Here is a 23,809-nt window from a genome sequence, read left to right as displayed (position 1 = left end):
GCAGTAATATACCTTGTTGATTTCTAAAGGTTTGAGGTATAGTTTGCAATCAGGAAATGTGATTACTACAGTTTTGTCCATTTTGCTCAAGATGGTTTTATATTTTGTGGGTTTTTTATGGTGTCATATGTATGGAAAAAAATGATGGTGACAGGGGGTAAGTTCCAACATATTTCAGTGTCAGTGGTGTGTGGTCAAGATTTTGTACCACTCTGCTTGGTCCTTTCTGCAGTTGATGGAGTGGCAGATTCCATTGTAGTTTAAGGGTGTTCATGGCCTCTCCTGTTCCTCATGAGCAGGCAGAGGATAGACAAATGTGTCACTGACATTAGAGACACATCCTGGGACTCCTATAGTTCAGTCGCTTTGGTCCATGCACTGGATCCATCTCAAGAGGGACACAAGAAATTGGGGAGTTAAGTCAGTTGTCTTCTTCTCTAACCAGAAGCTAGGGGGTGTGTTCCCTTTGGTCTCAGTCCTGTTGGTAAATGTGGATCTTCCCTGCTCATTGTTCTCATTCTTGTAAACAGGTGAGGGAAGTTCTAAATATTGTCAGGTCATGGAGGCATAAGATATGGGTCCTCAGGTAGTAGCCTGGTCCAGCATAGATCAGAGCAAGGTGGGGAACCATTACTTGGCCTAGATATGTGTGTTCAAGTGAGGACCTGGAAGAAGAGGTAGAGGAAATGTGTTCATGTTGCTCATATAACCATGTGGTTTTAATGACTTATTCACACACTGACCTACCTGGTGCCACCAGCCTCAAGTGGCCATAATATTAAAATTAATTAAAATGACCTGAAATTAAAACTTGGATTCCTCAGTTGCACTAGCTATATTTCAAGTCTCCAGTAGGCATATGAGTCTGGTGCTGCTGTATTGGACAACACAGCAATAGAATATTTCCATCCTTGTGGAAAGTCCTATTGTACAGTGCTAATAATAGACCATGGAGGCTGGAAATCTGCAATACATGTGTGTGTGCTTGGGTTGCTGTGTGCTTGTTGCTTCTTTTTATATTATTTCTTTCTTGGGTTTGATCACATGTGATTCTCAATGTGTGTAGTGGAGTGTCTGTGTGTGAGTGTGTATGGTTTGTGAGTTGTGTGGGTGAATGGATGTGGTCTTGGCTTTTTTTTAAAACAGCCTGTGAGGTGTAATTGATATACACAAAACTGCACATATTTAATGCATATAATTTGAAGAGTTTGGACATGTGCACACATGTGTGAAGCTACCACCCCAATAAAGGTCATAAACATATCTGTCTCCTCTCAAAATGTCCTTAAGTCCTTTTTATGTGGTAAGAAAACTTAACATGAGATATACTCTTTTAAGGAACTTTTTGGTGCACAGTATAGTATTTTTGACTCTAGGCATATGCTATAGAACAGGTCTCAAGAACTAATTGATCATGTATAACTGACACTTTATTTCAATTAAATAACAACACTGCATTTTACCTCCCCATAGCCCTTGGTGACTGCCATTTATTCTCTGCTTCTATGAGTTTCTCAAGGTGGCATTATGCAATATTTGTCCTTGTAGGACTGGCTTATTTCACTTAGCATAATATTCTCTATTTCGTCTATCTTGTCAGAAATGGTAGAATTTCCATTTTTAAGCCTAAATTATAATCTATTGTGTGTATGTGCCACATTTATCCATTCATCTGTTGGTAGAAATGCAGCTTGTTTCCATAGCTTATCTATTGTGCACAGAGCTGCAATGCACATGGCAGCATAGATACATCTCTGAGAACCTGATTCCATTCCTTTCTGGTCTACACCCAGAAGTGGGATTGCTGTATCATGTGGTGTTTCTATTTTGAATGTTTTGGGGAATCTCCATACTGTTTTATGTAATGGCCACACCATTTTACATCTCCACCAAGAGCGTAGAAGTATTTTTGTTTTTGTGTTTCTTTTAACTGTGATTTACAAAAGACTTCATTTTAAAGTTGTGAGTAAGTTGGTATGAATCCATACAAACTTCACTTCTGATTAGGATGAGCATAGGTTGGAGAGCTCGAAGAAGCAGCACCTGGGGTTTTATTTTTGTGTCACTATATTTCATGCTGAGTGTTTGTTTCCATGTATAACACATTCACAATCTCCTTCTCCTCTCCTTGGTTGGCCATAAAGCAGAGAGGGCCATGTGAGGGCCTTGGAAATATATATAAGCATTTGACCTGGTCAGACAACCTCACAGCCTGAGTCTACATTTGTCTCAGCTCTAGACATAAATAGGCAGCAAAGTCCTCTTTATCCTAAGTTGGTGGCACTTTGTCCAGATAGTTTGAAGGCTAGCAAACTTCTCAGAATATTCCTTATTGATGTTTAATGACTTCCAAATTTCCACTCTGGGGAACAGGGTGGGGTCAATTTTGGAACCCTGTCTAGTTAACCAGATGACTGTGAATTCTGATATAGGTCCTTGGTCCTACAGCATCTGCAATATCTCGGCTCTCTGGTCACCTCACTGGGCAAATTCACATGTCCTTCACTTTGCCTGTATGCTCTGAACTGAGCCATTTTAAAGCCCTGGTGATGAAAGGGGAGAAACAGAGAGACAATGGCAGATATTAATAAAACTATTTCTTGGGAAAGTTTTTTAAAATGCAATGAGTCAAGTGCTGTGGACATACTAATCTTCAAGGATCATCCATGGTCTGGGCCTGTACCATATCCTGGATGTGAGAGAGAGACCTCAGAGGTAAACATGCATTTTCAGGAAGCTACTTGATTTTGATTAATGGCCTCCTGTGTCTTTGTCATCTTTAATTCCTGATGTTTGCTTACACATCCTGCTGAAATAATGAGTTGATTTATTTAATTTTTGGGTCACTCTCCTTTTGATTGCTATTTATAGTCAGTATTTATTGACTCATGGTATATTTTCTAAATTAAAAAAATTTATTGTGATAAAATATACGTAACAAAATGTAACATTTCAACATTTTTGTATGCATTTTTGTGTCACTAATTAATTCACATTGTTGTAGAACCACCACCACCACCGTCAATCTCCAGAATTTTTTCTCTTCCCAAATGGAAATTCTGTAACCACTGAACAATGTCTTCTCCTTTTCCTCCCCACACCAGCTCCTGACAGTCACCATTCCATTTTTTGTGTCTATTAATTTGACTCTTCTATGAATCTCATATGAATGGAATCTTACAGTATTTACAATTTTGTGACTGCATGATTTTACTTAGCATAATGTCTTCAAGGTTTGTTCATGTTGTGGCTGTATCAGAATTTCTTTCCTTTTTAAGGCTGAATCATATTCCGCTGTAAGTATAGACCACATTATATTTATCCAATAATTTGCTAAAAGACATGGGTTGTTTCCATCTTTGGGCTACTGTGAATATTGCTGTTTTAAATATGGATGTATAAATACCTCTTTGGTACCTGTTTTCAATTATTCTGGGTATATAAGCAGAAGCAAAATTCCTTAATGATATGGGAATTCTATTGAATTTTTTGAGGAACTTTATTAATGTTTGCTTGTCCTTCCTTCCTCCATCCCTGCCTCCCTTCCTTCCTTCTTACTTTATTTCTTACCTTCCTTCCTTCATTTTTTCCTTTTCCTTTTTCATTCTTTCTTTCTTTCATTCTTTCCTCTTTCATTTGTTTGTAGTTTGTATTTCTTTCTTTTTTTTGTCTTTTTACCTTTTTCTCTAGGGCTGCTCCCATGGCATATGGAGGTTCCCAGGCTAGGGATCCAATCGGAGCTGTAGCTGCCGGCCTACACCACAGCCACAGCAATGTGAGATCCAAGCTGCGTCTGCAACCTCCACCACAGATCACTGCAATGCTGGATCCCTTAACCCACTGAGCAAGGCCAGGGACTGAACCCACAACCTCATGGTTCCCAGTCGGATTTGTTAACCACTGAACCACGATGGGAACTCCTGTTTGTATTTCTTACATTCACTCTAATGGTAAAAATAAGATTTTGTTTTGAGCACATTATTTTGGATATGGTACATTAATCTTGCAAATAATGCTTTAAGTGGTGTGTGTGTGTGTGTGTGTGTGTGTGTGTGTTAGACAGACAAAAGCACATAAGCAATCTGACAGTAGAGCTACAGAAGCGACTGTGTAATATTTTTTATTCCCTCCCTACTGTATATCATGATTTCTCCAATTTGTAAAAAAGAGAATGAGCAGTTCCTTATTTCCACTGAAGAGTTTGACTGAAGTCATACACTTTCTCAATGGGACTGTGTCAGTGTTCAGACACATCAAGTTGTGTTGCTTTCAACAGACTGGTTGAGGCATCAGTGTGTGAGTGCAGTGCAGTGAGAACTGTCTATACAATGTCACATTCACTCTGAGAAACCATGTGACCAAGTGGTAACTGCATTGCTCATTACTTCTAAGTTCCAGGATGTTCTGATTTCTCTTCATTCCCAGAAGATAGAAAGGCAGCATGATGAGGGATAACAAGAGCAGCATGTCTGAGTTCCTCCTCTTGGGGATCCCCATCCAGCCAGAGCAGCAGGGCTTGTTCTTTGCCCTGTTCCTGGGCATTTACTGGACCATGGTGCTGGGTAACCTGCTCATCATCTTGCTCATCAGGCTGGACCCTCGCCTCCACACTCCCATGTACTTCTCCCTCAGCCACCTGGCTTTCTCTGACATCTCCTTTTCATCTGTCATTGTCCCTAAGATGCTGACAAACATGCAGACTCAGGATCAATCCATTCCCTATGCAGAGTGTGTAACACAGACATATTTTTCATATTTTTTGCTTGCATTGATAACCTTCTTCTTGCAGTGATGGCATATGACATGTATGTGGCTATTTGTCACCTTCTATGCTATACCATCATCATGAGGGAAGATCTGTGTCTTTATCTCTTGGTTGGATCCTGGCTTCTCTCTTGTGTCTATGACCTGATCCTCACCCTCCTCTTGGCTCAACTGTCCTTCTGTTCTGACAACTTCATCCTCCACTTTTTCTGTGATCTTGCTGTCCTGCTGAAGCTGTCCTGCTGAAGCTGTCCTGCTCAGACACCTCTCTCAATGAGCTGGTCATATTCACTGTAGGGGCTGCAGTTGTCATTTTTCCACTAAGTGGCATTCTGGTCTCTTATGGCTGCATTGGGCTCTCCATCCTGAGGGTCCCCTATACTAAAGGGATCTGCAAAGGCTTGTCCACCTGTGGCTCCTACCTCTCTGTGGTGTCTCTATTCTATGGAACAATGATGGCAGTGTATTTTCCTCCTCATCAGGCCAGTCCCATGACAAAGACATCATTGCTTCTCTGATGTGCAGAGTCATCACCCAAATGCTGAATCCTTTTATCTACAGTCTGAGAGAGACATGACATTGGTTCTGGAGAGTCTTTTCAGAAATATTAACCTTTTTGCCACATGAGAATCACCTAACCATGTTCCTATTTACTCACTGACCTTGTAAGAAAAGCCTTAAATAGTTATGCATTTATCACCCATGTCTCTAGCAATTTCCTCACTGTCCTTTAAATAGTCATTTTTATTGGATCAGTCTCTTTCCATTTAGTCATATCTCTTGTAAATTTATTTTTAAATAACCCTAAATATGACATTATTCACAGCACACATTCAACTCTGTTCTGCAATGCACCAAACTCCTTTGTGTATATATGTTTTTTTTCATTTTTTAAAACTATTTTTTATTCTTTTCTTTTTTTAGTAATTTTTTTCAAAATACAATTTTTTTCTACTGTTCAGCATTGTGACCCAGTTACACATCCATGTACACATTCTATTTTCACACATGATCATGCTCCATCATAGGTGACTATACATAGTTCCCAGTGATACACAGCAGGGTCTCATTGCTAATCTATTCCAAATGCAATAGTTTGCATCTATTAATCTCAAGCTCCCCAACCACCCCACTCCCTCCCCCTGCCCCGTGGCAACCACAAGTCTATCCTTAACATCCATGATTTTCTTTTCTGTGGAATGGTTCATTGTGTCTTATATTAGATTCCAGATATAAGTGATACCATATGGTAATTTTCTTTCTCTTTCTGACTTACTTCACTCAGGATGAGAGTCTCTAGTTCCATCCATGTTGCTACAAATGGCAATATTTACTTCTTTTTTTATGGCTGAGTAGTATTTCATTGTGTATATATACACATCTTCATAATCCAATCATCTGTCAGTGGACATTTGGGTTGTTTCCATGTCTTGGCTATTGTGAAGAGAGCTGCAATGAATATGTGAGTGCATGTGTCTTTTTTAAGTAGAGTTTTGTCTGGATATATGCCCAAGAGTGGAATTGATGGGTTAGATGGTAGTTCTATGTATAGGTTTCTAAGGTATCTCCATACTGATCTCCATAGTGGCTGTACTAGCTTCCACTCCCACCAACAGTGCTGGAGGGTTCCCTTTTCTCCACACCCCCTCCAGCATTAGTTATTTGTGGACTTATTAATTATGGCCATTTTGGCTGCTGGTAGTTTTGATTTGCATTTCTCTGATAATATGGGATGTTGAGCATTTTTTCATGTGCTTGTTGGTCATCTTACATCTTCCTTGGAAAAATTTCTATTCATGTTTTTTGCCCATTTTTCAATTGGGTTGTTGGCTTTTTTTTGCTGTTGAGTTGTATAAATTGCTTATATATTCTGGAGATTAATCCCTTGTCTGTTGCATAATTTTAAACTATTTTCTCCCATTCTGAAAGTTGTCTTTTTGTTTTCTTTTTGGTTTCCTTTGCTGTGCAAAACTCTTCAGTATGATGAAGTCCCATGGGTTTATTTTTGCTTTTATTTCTGTTGCTTTTTGAGACTGACCTGAGAAAATATTCCTGATGTTGATGTCAGAAAGTGTTTTGCCTATGTTCTTTTCCAGGAATTTGATGGTCTCATTTTATTTTTTTTAATATCTTGTATTATTACTACTTTCTGCTTTTTTACAGTTTTATAAAGTTTATTGTGGTTATCTATTCTTGGGCATTGGTTTTTAAATTATTTAATTGATTAATTAAGTAATTAATTTGAAATATAGTTGACTTACAATTTTGTGTTAGTGTCAAGTGTAGTGCTAAGTGATAGATCTTTTATATATTATGTAGCATATATGTATATCTTCAGGTTGTTTTACCTTATATTTTATCACAGAATATGATTACAGTTCCATGTGCTATACAATTAGTCCTTTTTAGTTATCTATTCTGTATATAGCAGTGTCTATATCTTAATCCCAAACTCATAATTTGTCCATTCCCCCTTCCACTTTAGTAACCATAAATTTGTTTTCTATGTCTGTGTCTATTTCTGTTTTGTGTGTAGGTTCATTTGTATCCTTTTTTAAATGGATTTTTAGGGTTGCACCAGTAGCATATGGAAATTCCCAGGCTAGGAGTCAAAGCAGAGCTATAGCTGCTGGCCTACCCCACAGCCACAGCAATGGGGGATCCATGCATGTCTGTGACCTATACCACAGCTCAGGGAAAAGATAGATCCACAACCCACTTAGTAAGACCAGTGATTGAATCCTCACCCTCATGAATATTATTTGGATTCATTTCCCTTGAGCCACAAGAGGAACTCCCTGTATAATTTTGTTTTTCAAATAGTACATATAAGCAATATCACATGATATATGTTTGTCTCTGTGTGGATTACTTCATTTAGTATGATAATTTCTCCCTCTATCCATGTTGCAAAAATGGCATGATTTCATTATTTTTATGGCCGAGCAATAGTGTATTATATTATGTACCACATCTTCTTTATCATTCATCTGTTAATAGGCATTGGATTGCTTCCATGTCTCAGCTTCTTGTCTTCCAAAAGTACAAACATTCAGTTAATTTTCTAATGTTTTGTTTTAGTAATGTCCAAAATTCTGATCTTCTCAATGCCATATCAAGTTAATATAGTACTTTTGATGTTTGCTAAACCTAAATAAATGTTAATTTGACTGTGCTTTTGACAGTGGGGGAGCACATAGTTGTCAATCCAATTACAAAATTTCCCCATTCCAGGAAGACTAAAATTTTCCCCCTAAATTGCATGATTGTGTTGAGAGCATTCCACAGGTATTGGATTAATTTTAGTCTTGGAAATGAGTGTTGTCTTTTCCCCAGAGAGCTCACATCAATATGAAGAAGTGCTGGCCATCAAGCACATGAAAAAATACACAACATCGCTGATTATAAGAGAAATGCAAATCAAAACTCCCATGAGATACCACCTCACACCAGTCAGAATGGCCATCATTCATGAGTCCACAAATAGCAAGTGCTGGAGAGGGTGTGGAGAAAAGGGAACCCTCCTGCATTGTTGGTGGGAATGTAAACTGGTATGGCCACTATGGAGAACACTTTGGAGATACCTTAGAAATCTATACATAGAACTTCCATATGACCCTGCAATCCCACCCTTGGGCATATATATCTGGACAAAACTCTACTTAAAAGAGACACATGCACCCACAGGTTCATTGCAGCTCTATTCACAATAGCCAGGACATGGAAACAGCCCAAATGTCCATCCACAGATGATTGGATTCGGAAGAGGTGGTATATATACCCAATGGAATACTACTCAGCCAAAAAAAAAGAATGACATAATGCTATTTGTAGCAACATGGATGGAGCTAGAGACTCTCATACTGAGTGAAATGAGTCAGAAAGACAAAGACAAATACCATATGATATCATTTATAGCTGGAATCTAATATCCAGCACAAATGAACATGTCCTCAGAAAAGAAAATCATGGACTTGGAGAATAGACTTGTGGCTGCCGGATGGGAGATGGAGGGAGTGGGAGGGATAGGGAGCTTGGGGCTATCAGATACAACTTAGAATAGATTTCCAGGGAGATCCTGCTGAGTAGCATTGAGAACTATGTCTAGATACTCTTATTGCAACAGAACAAATGGTGGGGGAGAATGTATGCATGTAAGGATAACTTGATCCCATTGCTGTACAGTGGGGAAAAAATAGTGCTAAATACCTGAATTTATAACTTTCTCACAGAAAAACAGCAACTGCATGACTACTAGGTGCCAGGAAATAGTCTATATTCTTAGAATACAAGTTAAAAATATGTATCCCCATATGGTGTTGACATTCCAGCACTCCTGATCCAGCTCATTATGCTCTTTTTTTCCATAGCAATATTTAACCTTCTAACACATCATAAATTTATTTTTAATGTTGTGATCATTTCTTTACTGGGCTGAAAGTTCTATTGATGATGGGTTTCTATGTCTGAAATAAATAATTTCTAAGTTTTTGCTAGGTAAAAATATGAATCATAAAATGCGGAGCAAAGTGTTCCTGTCATGGCTCAGCTGTAACAAACCTGACTAATATCCATGAGGACACAAGTGCCATCCCTGACCTCAATTAATGAGTTAAGGATCCAGTGTTGCTGTGAGACATGGTGTAGGTCTCAGTTGGGGTCAGATTTGGATTTTCTGTGGCTGTGGTGTATGTAGGAAGCTACAGCTCTGAATCCATCCCTAGCCTGGGAATTTCCTTATGCCCCATGTGTGACTCAAAAAATAAAAAAAGTGGGGGCAAGAGTGCTGGGGTGAGCTTCAATATTTCACACTCTGTGGTCTAGGTAGAGCCCATTGTGAAGGTAACATCCAAATATGTTAATGAGGACAAGGAAGTGAGCCATGGTGCTGCCTGGGCAAAAGCATGGAGATCAGCACCTAGAAATACTCTGAGGGGAGATGGTGCCTGGCCTATCCCAGGGGCATTAATTAGGCCTTTGAACCTGTACAGGACTAAGAGGGGGAGGGATTGTGGGTGATGAGTTCAGAGATATCAGAGGACCAGATTTGTAGGACACTTAAGATTCATAGTTGGCATATTAGTCAATATTCACCAGAGAAGTAGAACCAATAGGCTGTGTGTGTGTGTGTGTGTGTGTGTGTGTGTGTGTGTGTGTGTAAGAAGGAGAGATTTATGGAGTTCATGTTATGGCATTATGGGATTGGTTGTGCCTCTTCAGTGAGTTAAAGGATCCTATTGCTGCAGCTGTGGTGTATGTGCAACTGCGGCACTGATCTGAGCCCTGACATGGGAATTTCCATAATACCATGGGAGAGCCAAAAAAGTAGAAAAAATAGACTTATTTTATTTAAAATTTTATCTATTATTAATTAATTTATTTATTTCCACCGTATAGCATGGGGGCAAAGTTACACATACATATATACATAACTTTCCCCCATTGTCGTGTTGTGATATAAGTATCTAGGCATACATAGTTCTCAATGCTACACAGCAGGATCTCCTTGTAAATCCATTCCAAGAGCAATAGTTTGCATCCATTAACCCCAAGCTCCCAATTTCTCCCACTCACTCCCTCTCCCATCCGGCAGCCACAAGTCTATTCTCCAAGTCTATGATTTTTTTTTCTGTGGAGATGTTCATTGGTGCTGGATATTAGATTACAGTTATAAGTGATATCTTATAGTATTTGTCTTTTTCTGACTCATTTCACTCAGGATGAGAGTTTCTAGTTCCATCCATGTTGCTGCAAATAGCATTATGTCATTCTTTTTTTTTTTTTTTGGCTGAGTAGTATTCCATTGGGTATATACACCACATCTTCCTAATCCAATCATGTGTCAATGGACATTTGGGTTGTTTCCATGTCTTGGCTATTGTGAATAGAGCTGCAATGAACATGCGGTTACATGTGGCTTTTTCAAGGAAAGATTTGTCTGGATATATGCCCAAGAGTGGGACTGCTGGGTCACATGGTAGTTCTACATACAGTTTTCATATGGTACCTCCAAACTGTTCTCCATAGTGGCCATACCAGCTTCCATTCCCACCAACAGTGCAGGAGGGTTCCCTTTTCTCGACACACCATCCAGCACTTATTTGTGGACTTATGAATGATGGCCATTCTGACTGGTGTGAGGTGGTATCTCATGGAAGTTTGGATGTGCATTTCTCTTATCATCAGTGATATTGAGCATTGTTTCAAGTGTTGTTGGCCATCTGTATGTCTTCCCTGGGAAAATATCTATTAAGGTCTTTTGCCCATTTTTCCATTGGGTGGTTAGCTTTTTTGCTGTTGGGTTGTATGAGTTGCTTGTATATTCTAGAGATTAAGCCCTTGTCAGTTGCATCATTTGAAACTATTTTCTCCCATTCTGTAAGTTGTCTTTTTGTTTTCTTTTGGGTTTCCTTTGCTGTGCCAAAGCTTTTCAGTTTGATGAGGTCCCATGGGTTTATTTTTTCTCTAATTTCTCTTGCTTTGGGAGACTGACCTGAGAAAATATTCACGAGGCTGATGTCAGAGAGTGTTTTGCCTCTGTTTTCTTCTAGGACTTTGATGGTGTCTTGTCTTATACTTAAGTCTTTCAGCCATTTTGAGTTTATGTTCATGCATGGTGTGAGGGTGCGTTCTCGTTTCATTGCTTTGCATGCAGCTGTCCAGGTTTCCCAGCAGTGCTTGCTGAATAGCCTTTCTTTGTCCCATTTTATGTTCTTGCCTCCCTTGTCAAAGATTAATTGACCATAGGTGTCTGGGTTTATTTCTGAGTTCTCTCTTCTGTTCCATTGGTCTGTCTGTCTGTTTTGATCCCAGTACCACAATGTTTTGATGACTGTGGCCTTATAATGTTGCTTGAAGTCTGGAAGAGTCATGCCTCCTGCCTGGTTTTTGTTTCTCAGGATTGCTTTGGCGATTCTGGGTCTTTTGTGGTTCCATACAAATGTTTGGATTGTTTCTTCTAGTTCTGTGAAAAATGTCCTGGGTAATTTGATAGGGATTGCATGGAATCTGTGGATTGCTTTGGGTAGTATGGCCATCTTTACAATATTGATTTTCCCAATCCAGGAGCATGGAATATCTTTCCATTTCTTTACATCTTCTTTGATTTCTTTGATTAAAGTTTTATAATTCTCGGCATATAGGTCCTTTACCTCCTTGGTCAGGTGTATTCCAAGGTATTTGATTTTGTGAGGTGCAATTTGCAAAGGTATCATATTTTTGTATTCCTTTTCCAATATTTCATTGCTGGTATACAGACATGCAACTGACTTCTGAATGTTAATCTTATAGCCTGCTATTTTGCTGAATTTGTTAATCAGTTCAAGCAGTTTTGGGGTTGAGTCCTTAGGGTTTTCTCTGTATTGTATCATGTCATCTGCATACAGTGACAGTTTTATCTCTTCTCTTCCTATATGGATGCCTTTTATTTCTTTTGTTTGTGTAATTGCTGTGGTGAGGACTTCCAAAACTATATTGAAGAGCAGTGGCGGGAGTGGTCATCCCTGTCTTGTTCCAGATTGGAGTGAGAAGGCTTTCAGTTTTTCCCCATTGAGGATTATATTTGCTGTGGGTTTCTCATAAATGGCTTTGATTATGTTAAGCTATGTTCCCTCTATACGCACTTTGGCGAGGGTCTTGATGATGAATGGATGTTGGACATTGTGAAATGCTTTTTCTACATCTATTGAGATGATCATATGGTTTTGACTTTCCTTTTGTTAATGTGGTGTATGATGCTGATTGATTTATGTATGCTGAACCATCCTTGTGAACCTGGGATGAACCCTACCTGGTCATGGTGTATGATCTTTTTGGTATGTTGTTGGATTCGGTTGGCTAAGATTTTGTTGAGAATTTTTGCATCTATATTCATCAGTGATATTGGGTGATAGTTTTCTTTTTTGGTGGTATCTTTGTAATTAGTGTGACGGTGGCATCATAGAATGTTTTTGGGAGTTTTCCTTCTTCTTCAACCTTTCAAAAAATTTAAGGAGAATGTGCACCAGATCCTCTTTATATGTTTGATAGAATTCCCCTGTGAAGCCATCTGGTCCTGGACTTTTATTTGTAGGGAGTGATTTTATGACCTCTTCAATTTCATTTCTAGTGATGGGTTTGTTCATTTGGTCTGTTCCTTTTTGATTCAGTTTTGTCAGGCTGTACGATTCTAGAAAATTGTCCATTTCTTCCAGATTGTCAAACTTGTTGGCATATAGTTGTTCATAGTACTCTCTTATGGTTTCTTGTATTTCTGCACTATCCATTGTGATTTCTCCTTTTTCATGTCTAATTTTGTTTATTTGGGTTCTTTTTCTCCTCTTTTTAGTGAGTCTGGCCAGGGGTTTGTCAGTGTTGTTTACCTTTTCAAAGGACCAGCTCTTGGTTTTATTAATTTTCTCTACTGTTTTTTGAGTCTCTATTTTATGGATTTCTTCTTTGATCTTTATGATTTCCTTCCTTCTGCTGACTTTAGGTCTTTTTTGTTCTTTTTCTAATTCATTTAGGTGGAGGTTTAAGTTGTCAATTTGGGATCTTTCTTCTTTTTTTGAGGAAGGCCTGTATTGCTATAAATTTCCCTCTGAGCACTGCTTTAGCAGCATCCCATAGATTTTGAGAGGTTGTGTCTTCATTATCATTTGTTTCAAGGTCGTTTTTAATTTCCTTCTTGATTTCCTCATTGACCCATTGGTTTTTTAGTAGCATGTTGTTTAGTCTCCATGCAGTAGGTTTTTTCTCTTTCCTTATCCCATGGTTGATTTCTAATTTCATGGCATTGTGGTCAGAGAAGATACTTGAGATAATTTCTATGTTCCTAAATTTATTGAGGTTAGCTTTGTGTCCCCATATGTGGTGGATTCTTGAGAATGTTCCATGTGCACTTGCGAAGAATGTGTATTCTGATATTTTTGGATGTAGTGTCCTGAAGATATCAATTAAGTCTAATTTTTCTATTGTTTCCTTTAGGATCTCTGTTGCTTTATTGGTTTTCTGTCTAGAGGATCTGTCCATTGATGTGAAGGGGGTATTAAAGCCTCCTTCTATGATTGAATTCCCATCAATTTCTCCCTTCATGTCAGTTAGTATTTTTTGTATGTAGCTGGGTGCTTCTGTATTTGGGGCATATATGTTGATGATAGTAACATCGTCTCCTTGGTTGGATCCCTTACTCATTAAATAGTGTCCTTCTTTGTCTTTCTTGATGTCTTTTGTTTTAAAGTCTCTTTTGTCTGATTTGAGTATTGAAACTCCTGCTTTCCTGTCATGTCTATTGGTATGATATATTTTTCCCCACCCTTTCACTTTCAATCTGTATGTATCCTTTGTCTTAAGCTGAGTTTCCTGTAGGCAGCATATTGAAGGTTTTTGCCTTTTTATCCACTCAGCCACTCTGTGTCTTTTGATTGGAGCATTCAGTCCATTGACATTTAAGGTGATAGTTGATAGATGATTATTTATTGCCATTTGAACCTCGTTTTCCAGTTGATTCTTTGGTTCTCCTTTCTTCCTTTGCTTTTTTGGTTGGATGGTCTCTGGTTATTTTCTGTTTGAGTGTTTTTTTTTTTCCTTTCATTTTTTGTGAATGCAGTGTTTGGTTTTGTCTTGTGGTTGCCATGTTTTTTTAAGTATCCTAACCCCTTCCTATAATTGTGTGTTTTAGCCTGAGGGTCCTGTAGGTTCAAACACTTCATTGCTATATTAAAATTAAGAAGAGAAACAAACAAGCAAACAAAAAAGGGTCTACTTATTTCCTAACATCCCTTTCCCACATTTTATGATTTTGATTACTCTCTTTGTTTTTCTTTTTAATTTTATTTTGTTTAAAACATTTTCATGATTAAATCTTTATGCTGTCTTATTTGAGTGACTGCTCTCTGGTTGTGGTTTCCTCAAACTTAGTTCCTCCTCTTTTTTTTTTCCTTTTTCCTCCCTTTCTTTCCTTCCTTTCTTTTTGGTTTAGAGAAGCCCTTTCAGTGTTTCTTTTTGCCTGGGTTTTATATTGTTGTATTCTTTTATTTTTTGTTAGTTGGAAAAAAATTTTTATTTCTCCTTCTATTTTAATGATTATTTAAGGGAATGAGTGGATGATGAGCTAATGAATTCATTCAACGGTTCCAGTCAGAATTGCCTGTTGTGAGTCATACCTGATCTCTAGTGATGCAAAAAAAACTGACAATAAACCTTAACATTTAGTAAGCTTTCATTATGTGCTCATGAAAGCATCCTTCAAACTCACACAAAGAGTATGATTATCATTACCATTTTCAAGGAACAGTCTGAGGGCCTTGGATAAATTTCTCAAGTATGCTCTCTTAGTTGGGGAAGAACCCAGATTTTTATTTTTCAGAGTTTTATATTCAATCCCCTTTCTCCTGAACAAGACATAGACCGACCCTACAAAACCTCCAGTGGAGTGAGAGAGACATGAACATTTTAAGGGGCTTTGTGTTCTAATGAAACCCTGTGTCAATGTTTGGAAACCTGCAGAAGACCTTCCACTCACTGTGCCATATACCACCCTTGGGAGAAACTGTACTCATGACAGCCATGGGCAATGGGGGAACTCCTGCTTCTCATCAGAGACTTGACTAGAAGCCCATGGTACCACTCATATCAGGGACCCTCTCTCCTGTGAATCCAGGTGCAGCTCAGCCCCTGAGGAACCTAATGATCCTCCTTCCTGTGAGGCCAGGAGGGAGTTGGGCAGTTGCCCCAGTGGACTGCTTATCTGGTTGTTGACTGGGGTGGATTCCCTCCAGGGTCTCTTTAAGATGGAGAAAAGGAGATCTTCTTCTGCATCTTTTTGAAGCTGGAGAACTAACAGGAGAGTTTATACAGATCCTCAGGCAACTTAGGTTTGCTCTTTATCTTTGGACCCTGGGTCTTCTGGACAGAAAGTGAGGATTCAGGTAACAGAATGAAGCAGGAGGTATTTGAACTCAGAGCACAGGTATAGCTCAGAAGGAGACCAGAAACCTCCCTAGTTGGGCATCTGTGTCTATGTGTAAGTGTGTGTGTGACCGTCAGAGAGATTAGGTGTATTTGTGTGTGCCTTGTGTTGTATGAGTCTATGTGTGTGTGTGTGTGTGTGTGTGTGTGTAACTGACAAAGACACTGAATGACACACACTAGGATATACAGAGATCACAGAAGCCTGGACATTTCCCCAGCCTGTGCTTATTCTGCTTGCATCTGCTGCATGTGTGCTCTGTGTAAGACCTTGTGCACTGCTTGTGATTCAAATATGAATCACTTCTTGTATTGACAATGCCTTGGGTCTAGGATGCTTGACAGTTCTGTGTGTGTAGCTGTGTTGTACATGGGTATTTTGTTTGTGAGTTTTGCATAGCTTTGTGTGAAGCTGACTCACACCCTGACTATATTTATCTAGTGAGAGTATATGCCAGAGATATCTATAAATCTCCATTTGGCAAGTGTGTGTCTGTGACAGTGCATGAATAATTTTGGGTAACAAACCCATACCTTGACTTCCTTCACAGAGAAGAAATAAATATCTGTGTGTTATTGGGGGGGAATTATTTCATTTTTTTTATCCTCCACCTGCCTGAGACCAGAAGATACACAGGCAGCTCCACAGGAAATGGACTTTGCAGAGCTATTGGCATCCATTTTCCTGTGACTTGACTCCCCCAGCAGGGCCCCTGGAAGCCCAATACTTTTGACACCCTGCTTCAATTTTGGTCAGTCCATTTACAAATGAAATGCTCATTTCTGGAATCACATACTTCGACACTCAGATCTTCATCATTCCCCATGTAATAGCTTGGTGGCCTTGGGTTTGGCCATGGTGATTCTCCGCATCCAGTGCTGTTCCATGGGGTCATGCTAATTGCTGACAGATATTGCATGTACGGTGCTGAAGAAGCCAGGCACATCATTAGCACTTAGCAAATTGGGTCAAGGAGACCCAAACCCCTGAATCTCCATGTCCTGATTATGCAGGGGACAGTATTTGGTATGAAGCTAGGAAAATTAGCCCATCCATAATCTCTCTCAACACCCCACTTCTAGGTCACACATCATCTATTCACTCCTGAGCAGTTTCCCAGCAACCTCTTTGTACAGGGTGCTAATGGAATCAAAACTTCATGTCTGAATTTTTCCTTTCTGTTCCCATTGCATCTCCTGGGTGTCATTAGGAGCTCTGGTTCTCCTGCAGGAGATCTGTGATATCCTGGCTAAGTCAGACCTATCAGCTTTAAGTGAGAAGTCTGTTCTTGTCAGGAGGGTGAAATTCCTGGTTCTTCCTTGTTTCCTGTGAACTGAGTCAGTTATTAACCACTAGCAGCTCCCTGGTCAGAAGCAAATATCTCCTGACAGAATCTTTCATAATGTTAATATAGTTTCCTCTCCCAGACATGTTTTAACATTTAACTTTTCACTTTTAACATTTCACATTAGCCTCTATACCCCTCATAAAAAGAAATGGGCAGATTCTTTGTACTGAAAAATCATCAGGAAATCAAAGTTTGAGACCAGGTTCCACTATGCAATAATTATGTGAGATTATTTAAGCAATTTCACTACTCATGGTAAAATGCAGGGAAAAAACACTGTTCTCTGCTTCCCAGAGAGAAATAAAGATGTTGGATTGAATGATATTGAAGGCATATGAAAGCCATTGGGAAAGTAAACATCTGCAGGAATATAAGAGTGGACAGTTATCTGAGTAGTAAGACTCCTTCAAATCATGAAACATTTCTTCTTGAGGTTCTGCCTGTTTGTCCAATTAAACAGCAGGAGGAACAGTAGAGTCATAGAAGCAAAGATTGAAGTATATATTTAAAAGCATGGGAGAGAAACGTGACTACAGCTGTTACCAACTGTAAGATCATGCTCATTTCCTACTCCTTCTGAGTATGTTGATAGCGCAGTTTTTAAAGTTGTTTTAATTTTTAATTTTTAAGGGCTGCACTTGTAGCATATGGCAGTTCCCAGGCTAGGGGTCAAATCAGAGCTGCAGCTGCTGGCCTACACCACAGCCACAGCAACACTGGCTCTGAGCCCTATCTGCAACATACACCATAGCTCATGGCAATGCTGGATCTTTAACTGACTGAGCGAGGCCAATGTACAAACTGGTATTGTCATGGATGCTAGTTGGATTCTTAACCTGCTGAGCTGCAATGGGAACTACCAAAAGTGAAGTTTTAATATGATCCCTCCTCGGACTCTTGAAAAGTTCAGTGAGGCAATCATGCAAAAATGTATTTGTCTGCCATTGTGTTCATTAACTTTCCATTATTATCAATGCGAAGATCAATATTGGGATATAGTGCTGGTCAATCAGGAAACTGACTTCTAAGAGACACCCCAATCCCTAGTATCTCTTAGCTCTCAGACCGCATCTCAGATCTCAGGTGTCTTCCTAATGATGAATATCCAGATCTGAGTCAACTTGGAGGATTAGATGCAGATGGAAATGGATGGAGGTCCACACACTGAAGTAAGGCTCCTTTCTTGGCAAGAAGATAAACATGCATTAAGACAAGTTTGAGCATAGAACTTACACCAGTGACAGGGTATGAGCTCAGAAACTCACCTTAAGAATGTGAGAGAGGAGTTCCCACTGTGGCACAGTGGAAATAAATCTGACCAGGAACAAGGAGGTTGCGGGTTTGATCCTTGGCCTCGTTCAGTGGGTTTAGGATCTGGCATTGCCATGAGCTGTGGTGTAGGTCACAGGTGTGGCTCAGATCTAGCATTGCTATGGTTGTGGCATAGGCTGGCAGCTGTAGATCCAATTAGACCACTAGCCTAGGAACATTCATATGCTGCAGGTGCAGCCCTGAAAAGACAGAAGCCAAAGAAAAAAAAAGTGCAAGCTCAGATAAGTTAACATAAATTTTAGGTCAGATTCTTGGTCCTTTATGGTTACCACCTCATAATACTGTTTGTTAAATTCCTGAACTTGATACTGACTTTGGGGGGATACAGATCCTCTCAAAAATCATCTGTGCAAATTTTGGTGTTTATTTTATGCAGGAAAGTGTTCTTGGATATTAATACCTCATGAATTAGAATCCTTATTTAAAAATCTATGAAAGTGTGATATTGGCATCCTCACATTGTCATAGAGGGGCCACATGAGCCTAACAGAGATTTAGCATGCCATGTCCTACAGCATGAAATTGGAGTGACCAAAATCATAACACAGAGAATCTGGCTTCAGGTTCATTTAGTTAGTCCATGGTCTGGTGTGCCCTTGAGTGTTAGACTCCTGATGGAAGAGGTCATGTATGTTGTATTTATTCTATCCAAGTAGTATCTTGGTGTCAGAAACATGATTGATTGACAAGATAAAAGGAAGAACTTGCTCTGGTTTTCATTGAAAGGAATCATTTTGAGTGTTGAAGGTGAATCACTGGCTTTGGCAACAGTAGGTAATAAAAGAAAGGCAGACAGTTTTTCTCCATGAGAAGGTGAGAGAACAAGTGTGGTGGCCACAACCATGAATTCAATGTCTCTGATATTCCGAATCACTTCCTCCCCCAGAAGACAGGAGAGGAACATGATGATGGAGAACCAGAGCCATGTGTCCGAGTTCCTCCTCCTGGGGCTCCCCATCCATCCAGAGCAGCAGGGCATGTTCTTTGCCCTTTTCCTGGGCATGTACCTGACCACAGTGCTGGGGAACCTGCTCATCATCCTGCTCATCAGGATGGACCCTCGCCTCCACACCCCCATGTACTTCTTCCTCAGCCACCTGGCCCTCACAGATGTCTCCTTTTCATCTGTCACTGTCCCTAAGATGCTGATGAACATGCAGACTCAGGATCAATCTATTCCCTATACAGAGTGTGTAACACAGACATATTTTTTTATGATTTTTGTTTGCATTGATAACCTCCTTCTCGCAGTGATGGCCTATGACAGGTATGTGGCTATTTGTCACCCTCTACATTATGGCATCATCATGAGGGAGGAGCTGTGTCTGTGTCTGTTGGCTGGATCCTGGCTTCTCTCCTGGGCTAATGCCCTGACTCACACCCTCCTCCTGGCTCAACTGTCCTTCTGTGATGACAACATCATCCCACACTTCTTCTGTGACCTTGATGCCCTGCTTAAGCTATCCTGCTCAGACACCTCTCTCAATGAGATGGTCATATTCACTACAGGGGCTGCAGTTGTCATTCTTCCATTGAGTGGCATCTTGGTCTCTTATGGCCGCATTGGAGTTTTCATTCTGAGGGTCCCATCTACTAAAGGGATCTGCAAAGCCTTGTCCACCTGTGGCTCCCACCTCTCTGTGGTGTCTCTATTCTATGGGACAATGATGGCTGTGTACTTTTCCTCCTCATCAGGCCAGTCCCATGAAAAAGATATCATTGCTTCTGTGATGTACACAGTGGTCACCCCCATGCTGAACCCTTTCATCTACAGCCTGAGAAACAGAGACATGACATTGGCTCTGGGGATTCTTTTCAGAAAAATAAATAACTTTTTTCACAAAGTGAGAATCACCTAACAACATTCTTATTTCAATCACTGCCCCTGTTAGAAAAGCCTTATAGATTTGTTTGTTGGGTACCCATATCTCAAGCGCTTTTCTCACTGTCCTTTAAATGGTCACAGTTATTGGATTAGTCTCTTTCCCTTCAGTCATATCTCTTGTCTATTATTATTCCATAACCATAGATGTGACATTACTCAAATCATAGGTTCAACTTTTGGTCTTCAATGAACCAAACTCCTTTGTGTGTATTTGTAAGTGTGGTTAAATTTTGTTTCTTTCTATGAATTATATTCTTATTAAATTTTTTTTTACAGATTTTAAAATTTTATATATAAATATATTTTAATTCTTATTGTGGTCATCTCGGGCATTGGTTTAAAAATTTTTAACTGATTAATTAGTTAATTTGAATTATAGTTGTCTTATAATGATGCATTAGTTTCTGGTGTAGAGCAAAATGATTCAGTTTTAAATATATACTTATATATTATTCAGATTGTTTTCCTTTATATTATATTAAAAAATATTTAGTGTAGTTCTACATTCTATAAAATTTGTACTTGTTAGTATCTATTTTATATATAGCATTGTTTATATGTCCTCCCCTTTCTTTTTTGGTAACCATAATTTTGTTTCTATGTCTGTGGGTCCATTTCTTTTTGTGTATAAGTTCAGTTGTGTCTTTTTTTTTTGGATACCACATGTAAGCAATATCATATGATATATGCTTTTATATATGTGATTAACTTCATTTTGTATGATAATTTCTAGTTTGATCCTTGTTGCTACAAATGGCATTATTTCATTCTTTATATGGCTGAAGAATATTCTATTAAATATAAGTACTGCATCTTCTTTAACATTCATCTGTTGATGGATATTTTGATTGTTTCCATGTCTTGGCTTCTTGCCTTCCAAAGCTACTAACATTCAGTCAAGATTCCAATGTTTACTTTTAGTAGAATCCAAAATGCTTATCTTTGCAATGCAGTACCAGGTTAATAAGGTACTTTGATGGTTTGCTATGTTGTGATTCCACCTCTTGCACCTATTTTGTGTATCTTGGCACATTTAAATAATGTATACTTATGTTTTCTAATGGTCAAATGTGATAATAATAATATTTATTTGGGTTACTGGGAAGATTTATTTTGAAGGTATGTGTAAAAACCTTGGAGCAGTGCCTGGAACTATTGTCTATGGCTTGGAAGCCTGGATCAGACATTTTTAATAATGGGATTTTAAGGGACTCAAAACAAGTAGGAGGCAGTGAACTATACCTAAAGCCCATGGCATAGCTTCAGTAATTCTCTTCAAATGATTTTCATATACTTTTTAAGAGGAAATGAATGATTGATACCTCTTACCTTGTGCCCTGTTCTCATTTTCATCTTAGAAAATTATAGAGGTTTTTAACCTGGCTTAATGTAAAGATATAAACTTGAACATAGAGACTTCTCAGGTCTTGTACTCAATATGGGACAAAGCTGTTGTTCAATAACTATTTATCAAATGAAGAATAAATATCCATTGGTTTCTTTGGGAAAAGACTTGGTTAATGTGAGGGTTTGATATATTATTGGAGTCAGAATTGGAAAGACTGATTCATTCACTAAGAAGTAAGAGAAATAAAGGGAATGGTAGCTAAAATTAAGATTTTCATGGTACAAAGACCATAACTATAATCTTATGGCATGTTCATTGACATTTCCCACCTTTGCAAATTCCCAACTGAGGCAGGAATAGCATGAGGATGGAGAAACAGAGCAGTGTGTCAAAGTTCCTCCTCCTGGGGCTCCCCATCCAGTCAGAGCAGCAGGGCATGTTCTTTTTCTTGTTCCTGGTCATGTACCTGACCATGGTGCTGGGGAACCTGCTCTTCATCCTGCTCATCAGGCTGGATCCTCACATCCACACACCCACGTACTTCTTACTCAGACACTTGGCCTACATGGACATCACTATTTCATCTGTCACTGTCCCTAGGATGCTGATGAACATGCAGACTCAGGATCAATCCATTCCCTATGCAGGGTGTGTAACACAGACATATTTTTTCATATTTTTTTACTTGCATTGATAAACTTCTTGCAGTGATGACCTATGACAGGTATTTGGGTATTTGTCACTTTCTGTGCTACACCATTATCATGAGGGAGTAGCTGTGTCTATGTCTGTTGGATGGATCTTGGCTCTTCTCCTGTGCCAGTGCCCTGACCCACAACCTCCTCCTGGCTCAACTGTCCTTCTGTGATGACAACATCATTCCCCATTTCTTCTGTGACCTTTCTGCCATGCTGAAGCTGTCCTGCTCAGACACCTCTCTCAGTGAGCTGGGCATATTCACTGCAGGGGCTGCAGTTGTCATTTTTCCATTGAGTGACATCCTGGTCTCTTATGGCTACATTGGGGTCTCCATCCTGAGGGTCCCCTCTACTAAAGGGATCTGCAAAGCCTTGTCCACCTGCAGCTCCCACTTCTCTGTGGTGTCTCTGATCTATGGGACAATGATGGCAGTGTACTTTTCCTCCTCATCAGGCCAGTCCCATGACAAAGACATGATTGCTTCTGTGATGTACACAGTGGTCACCCCCATGCTGAATCCTTTCATCTACAGCCTGAGGAAGAGACATGTCATTTGTTCTGTGGATACTTTTCAGAAACAATAACCTTTTTGCCAAGTGAGAATCATCTAACGGTGTTATTTCACTTGCTGACCTTGTTAGAAAAGCCTTAAAAATTTTATGTTCAGCACCCTTATCTCTAGCACTTTTCTAATTGCCTTTCAAATGGCCATTGTTATTGGAGAAATCTCTTTCCCTTTAATCATGTTGTAGGACTTGCATACAGAAAGACAGGTATCCAAGATCTTTTTGCCAGAAAGCAGCATTTATTCATGCCAGCACTGGCTCATTGGATTCCTATCCAGAGGCTGAGCCCCAAATGCAGTGGGGGCGCTGTCTTGTATACTTTCCATTATTTTTTTCTTTTACACATTGGTCCCTTTGTCCCCCTTATAAGGTAACATACATTCTGTAAATTCTGGTTGGATGGTCTATGCTACAAAGTTGCACATGGATATGGATGATGTCATACGGCCACAAAGTTGCACATCTGTGCACAGATGCTGATTGTGCACATTGCCATGCCTTTGGTCTGGGAGGGCCCCTACCATCTTCATCTTTTGTCCATTTATTTTTCCATAACCTGAAATATGACATTACACACAACACACATTCAACATGTGGTTTGCAATGCACCAAACTCCTTTGTGTATATGTGCAAGTATGTTTAAATTTTCAATACAGTGTATTATTATATTTGGCATTTTTACTGCTTTTTGAGCTATATATATATATTTTAAGTGTTATCATGGTTATCTATTCTTGGGCACTGGTTTTTAAGTTGCTTAATTGCTTAATTATATAATTATTTTGAAGTATAGTTGGCTTACAATTTTTTGTTAGTTTCAAGTGTAATGCAAATTGATTAGCTCTTTTATGTATTATGTAGTATGTATGTATATTTTAAGGTTGTTTTCCCTTGTATGTTATCACAAAATATTGAGTA

At 39.2% G+C, this 23,809-nt stretch overlaps 1 pseudogene; it reads left to right on the top strand.

The window, feature by feature from the left end:
* The first annotated feature begins 4,441 nt into the window (after positions 1-4,441).
* On the top strand, positions 4,442-20,251 carry LOC125120948 (olfactory receptor 1J4-like; annotated as a pseudogene).
* Positions 20,252-23,809: the final 3,558 nt, after the last annotated feature.

Source organism: Phacochoerus africanus, chromosome 2, assembly GCF_016906955.1.
Source record: "Phacochoerus africanus isolate WHEZ1 chromosome 2, ROS_Pafr_v1, whole genome shotgun sequence".
Lineage (NCBI taxonomy): Eukaryota > Metazoa > Chordata > Mammalia > Artiodactyla > Suidae > Phacochoerus > Phacochoerus africanus.
Note: the sequence above shows the minus strand (reverse complement) of the source record. Positions and strands in the feature narration are given on the sequence as shown.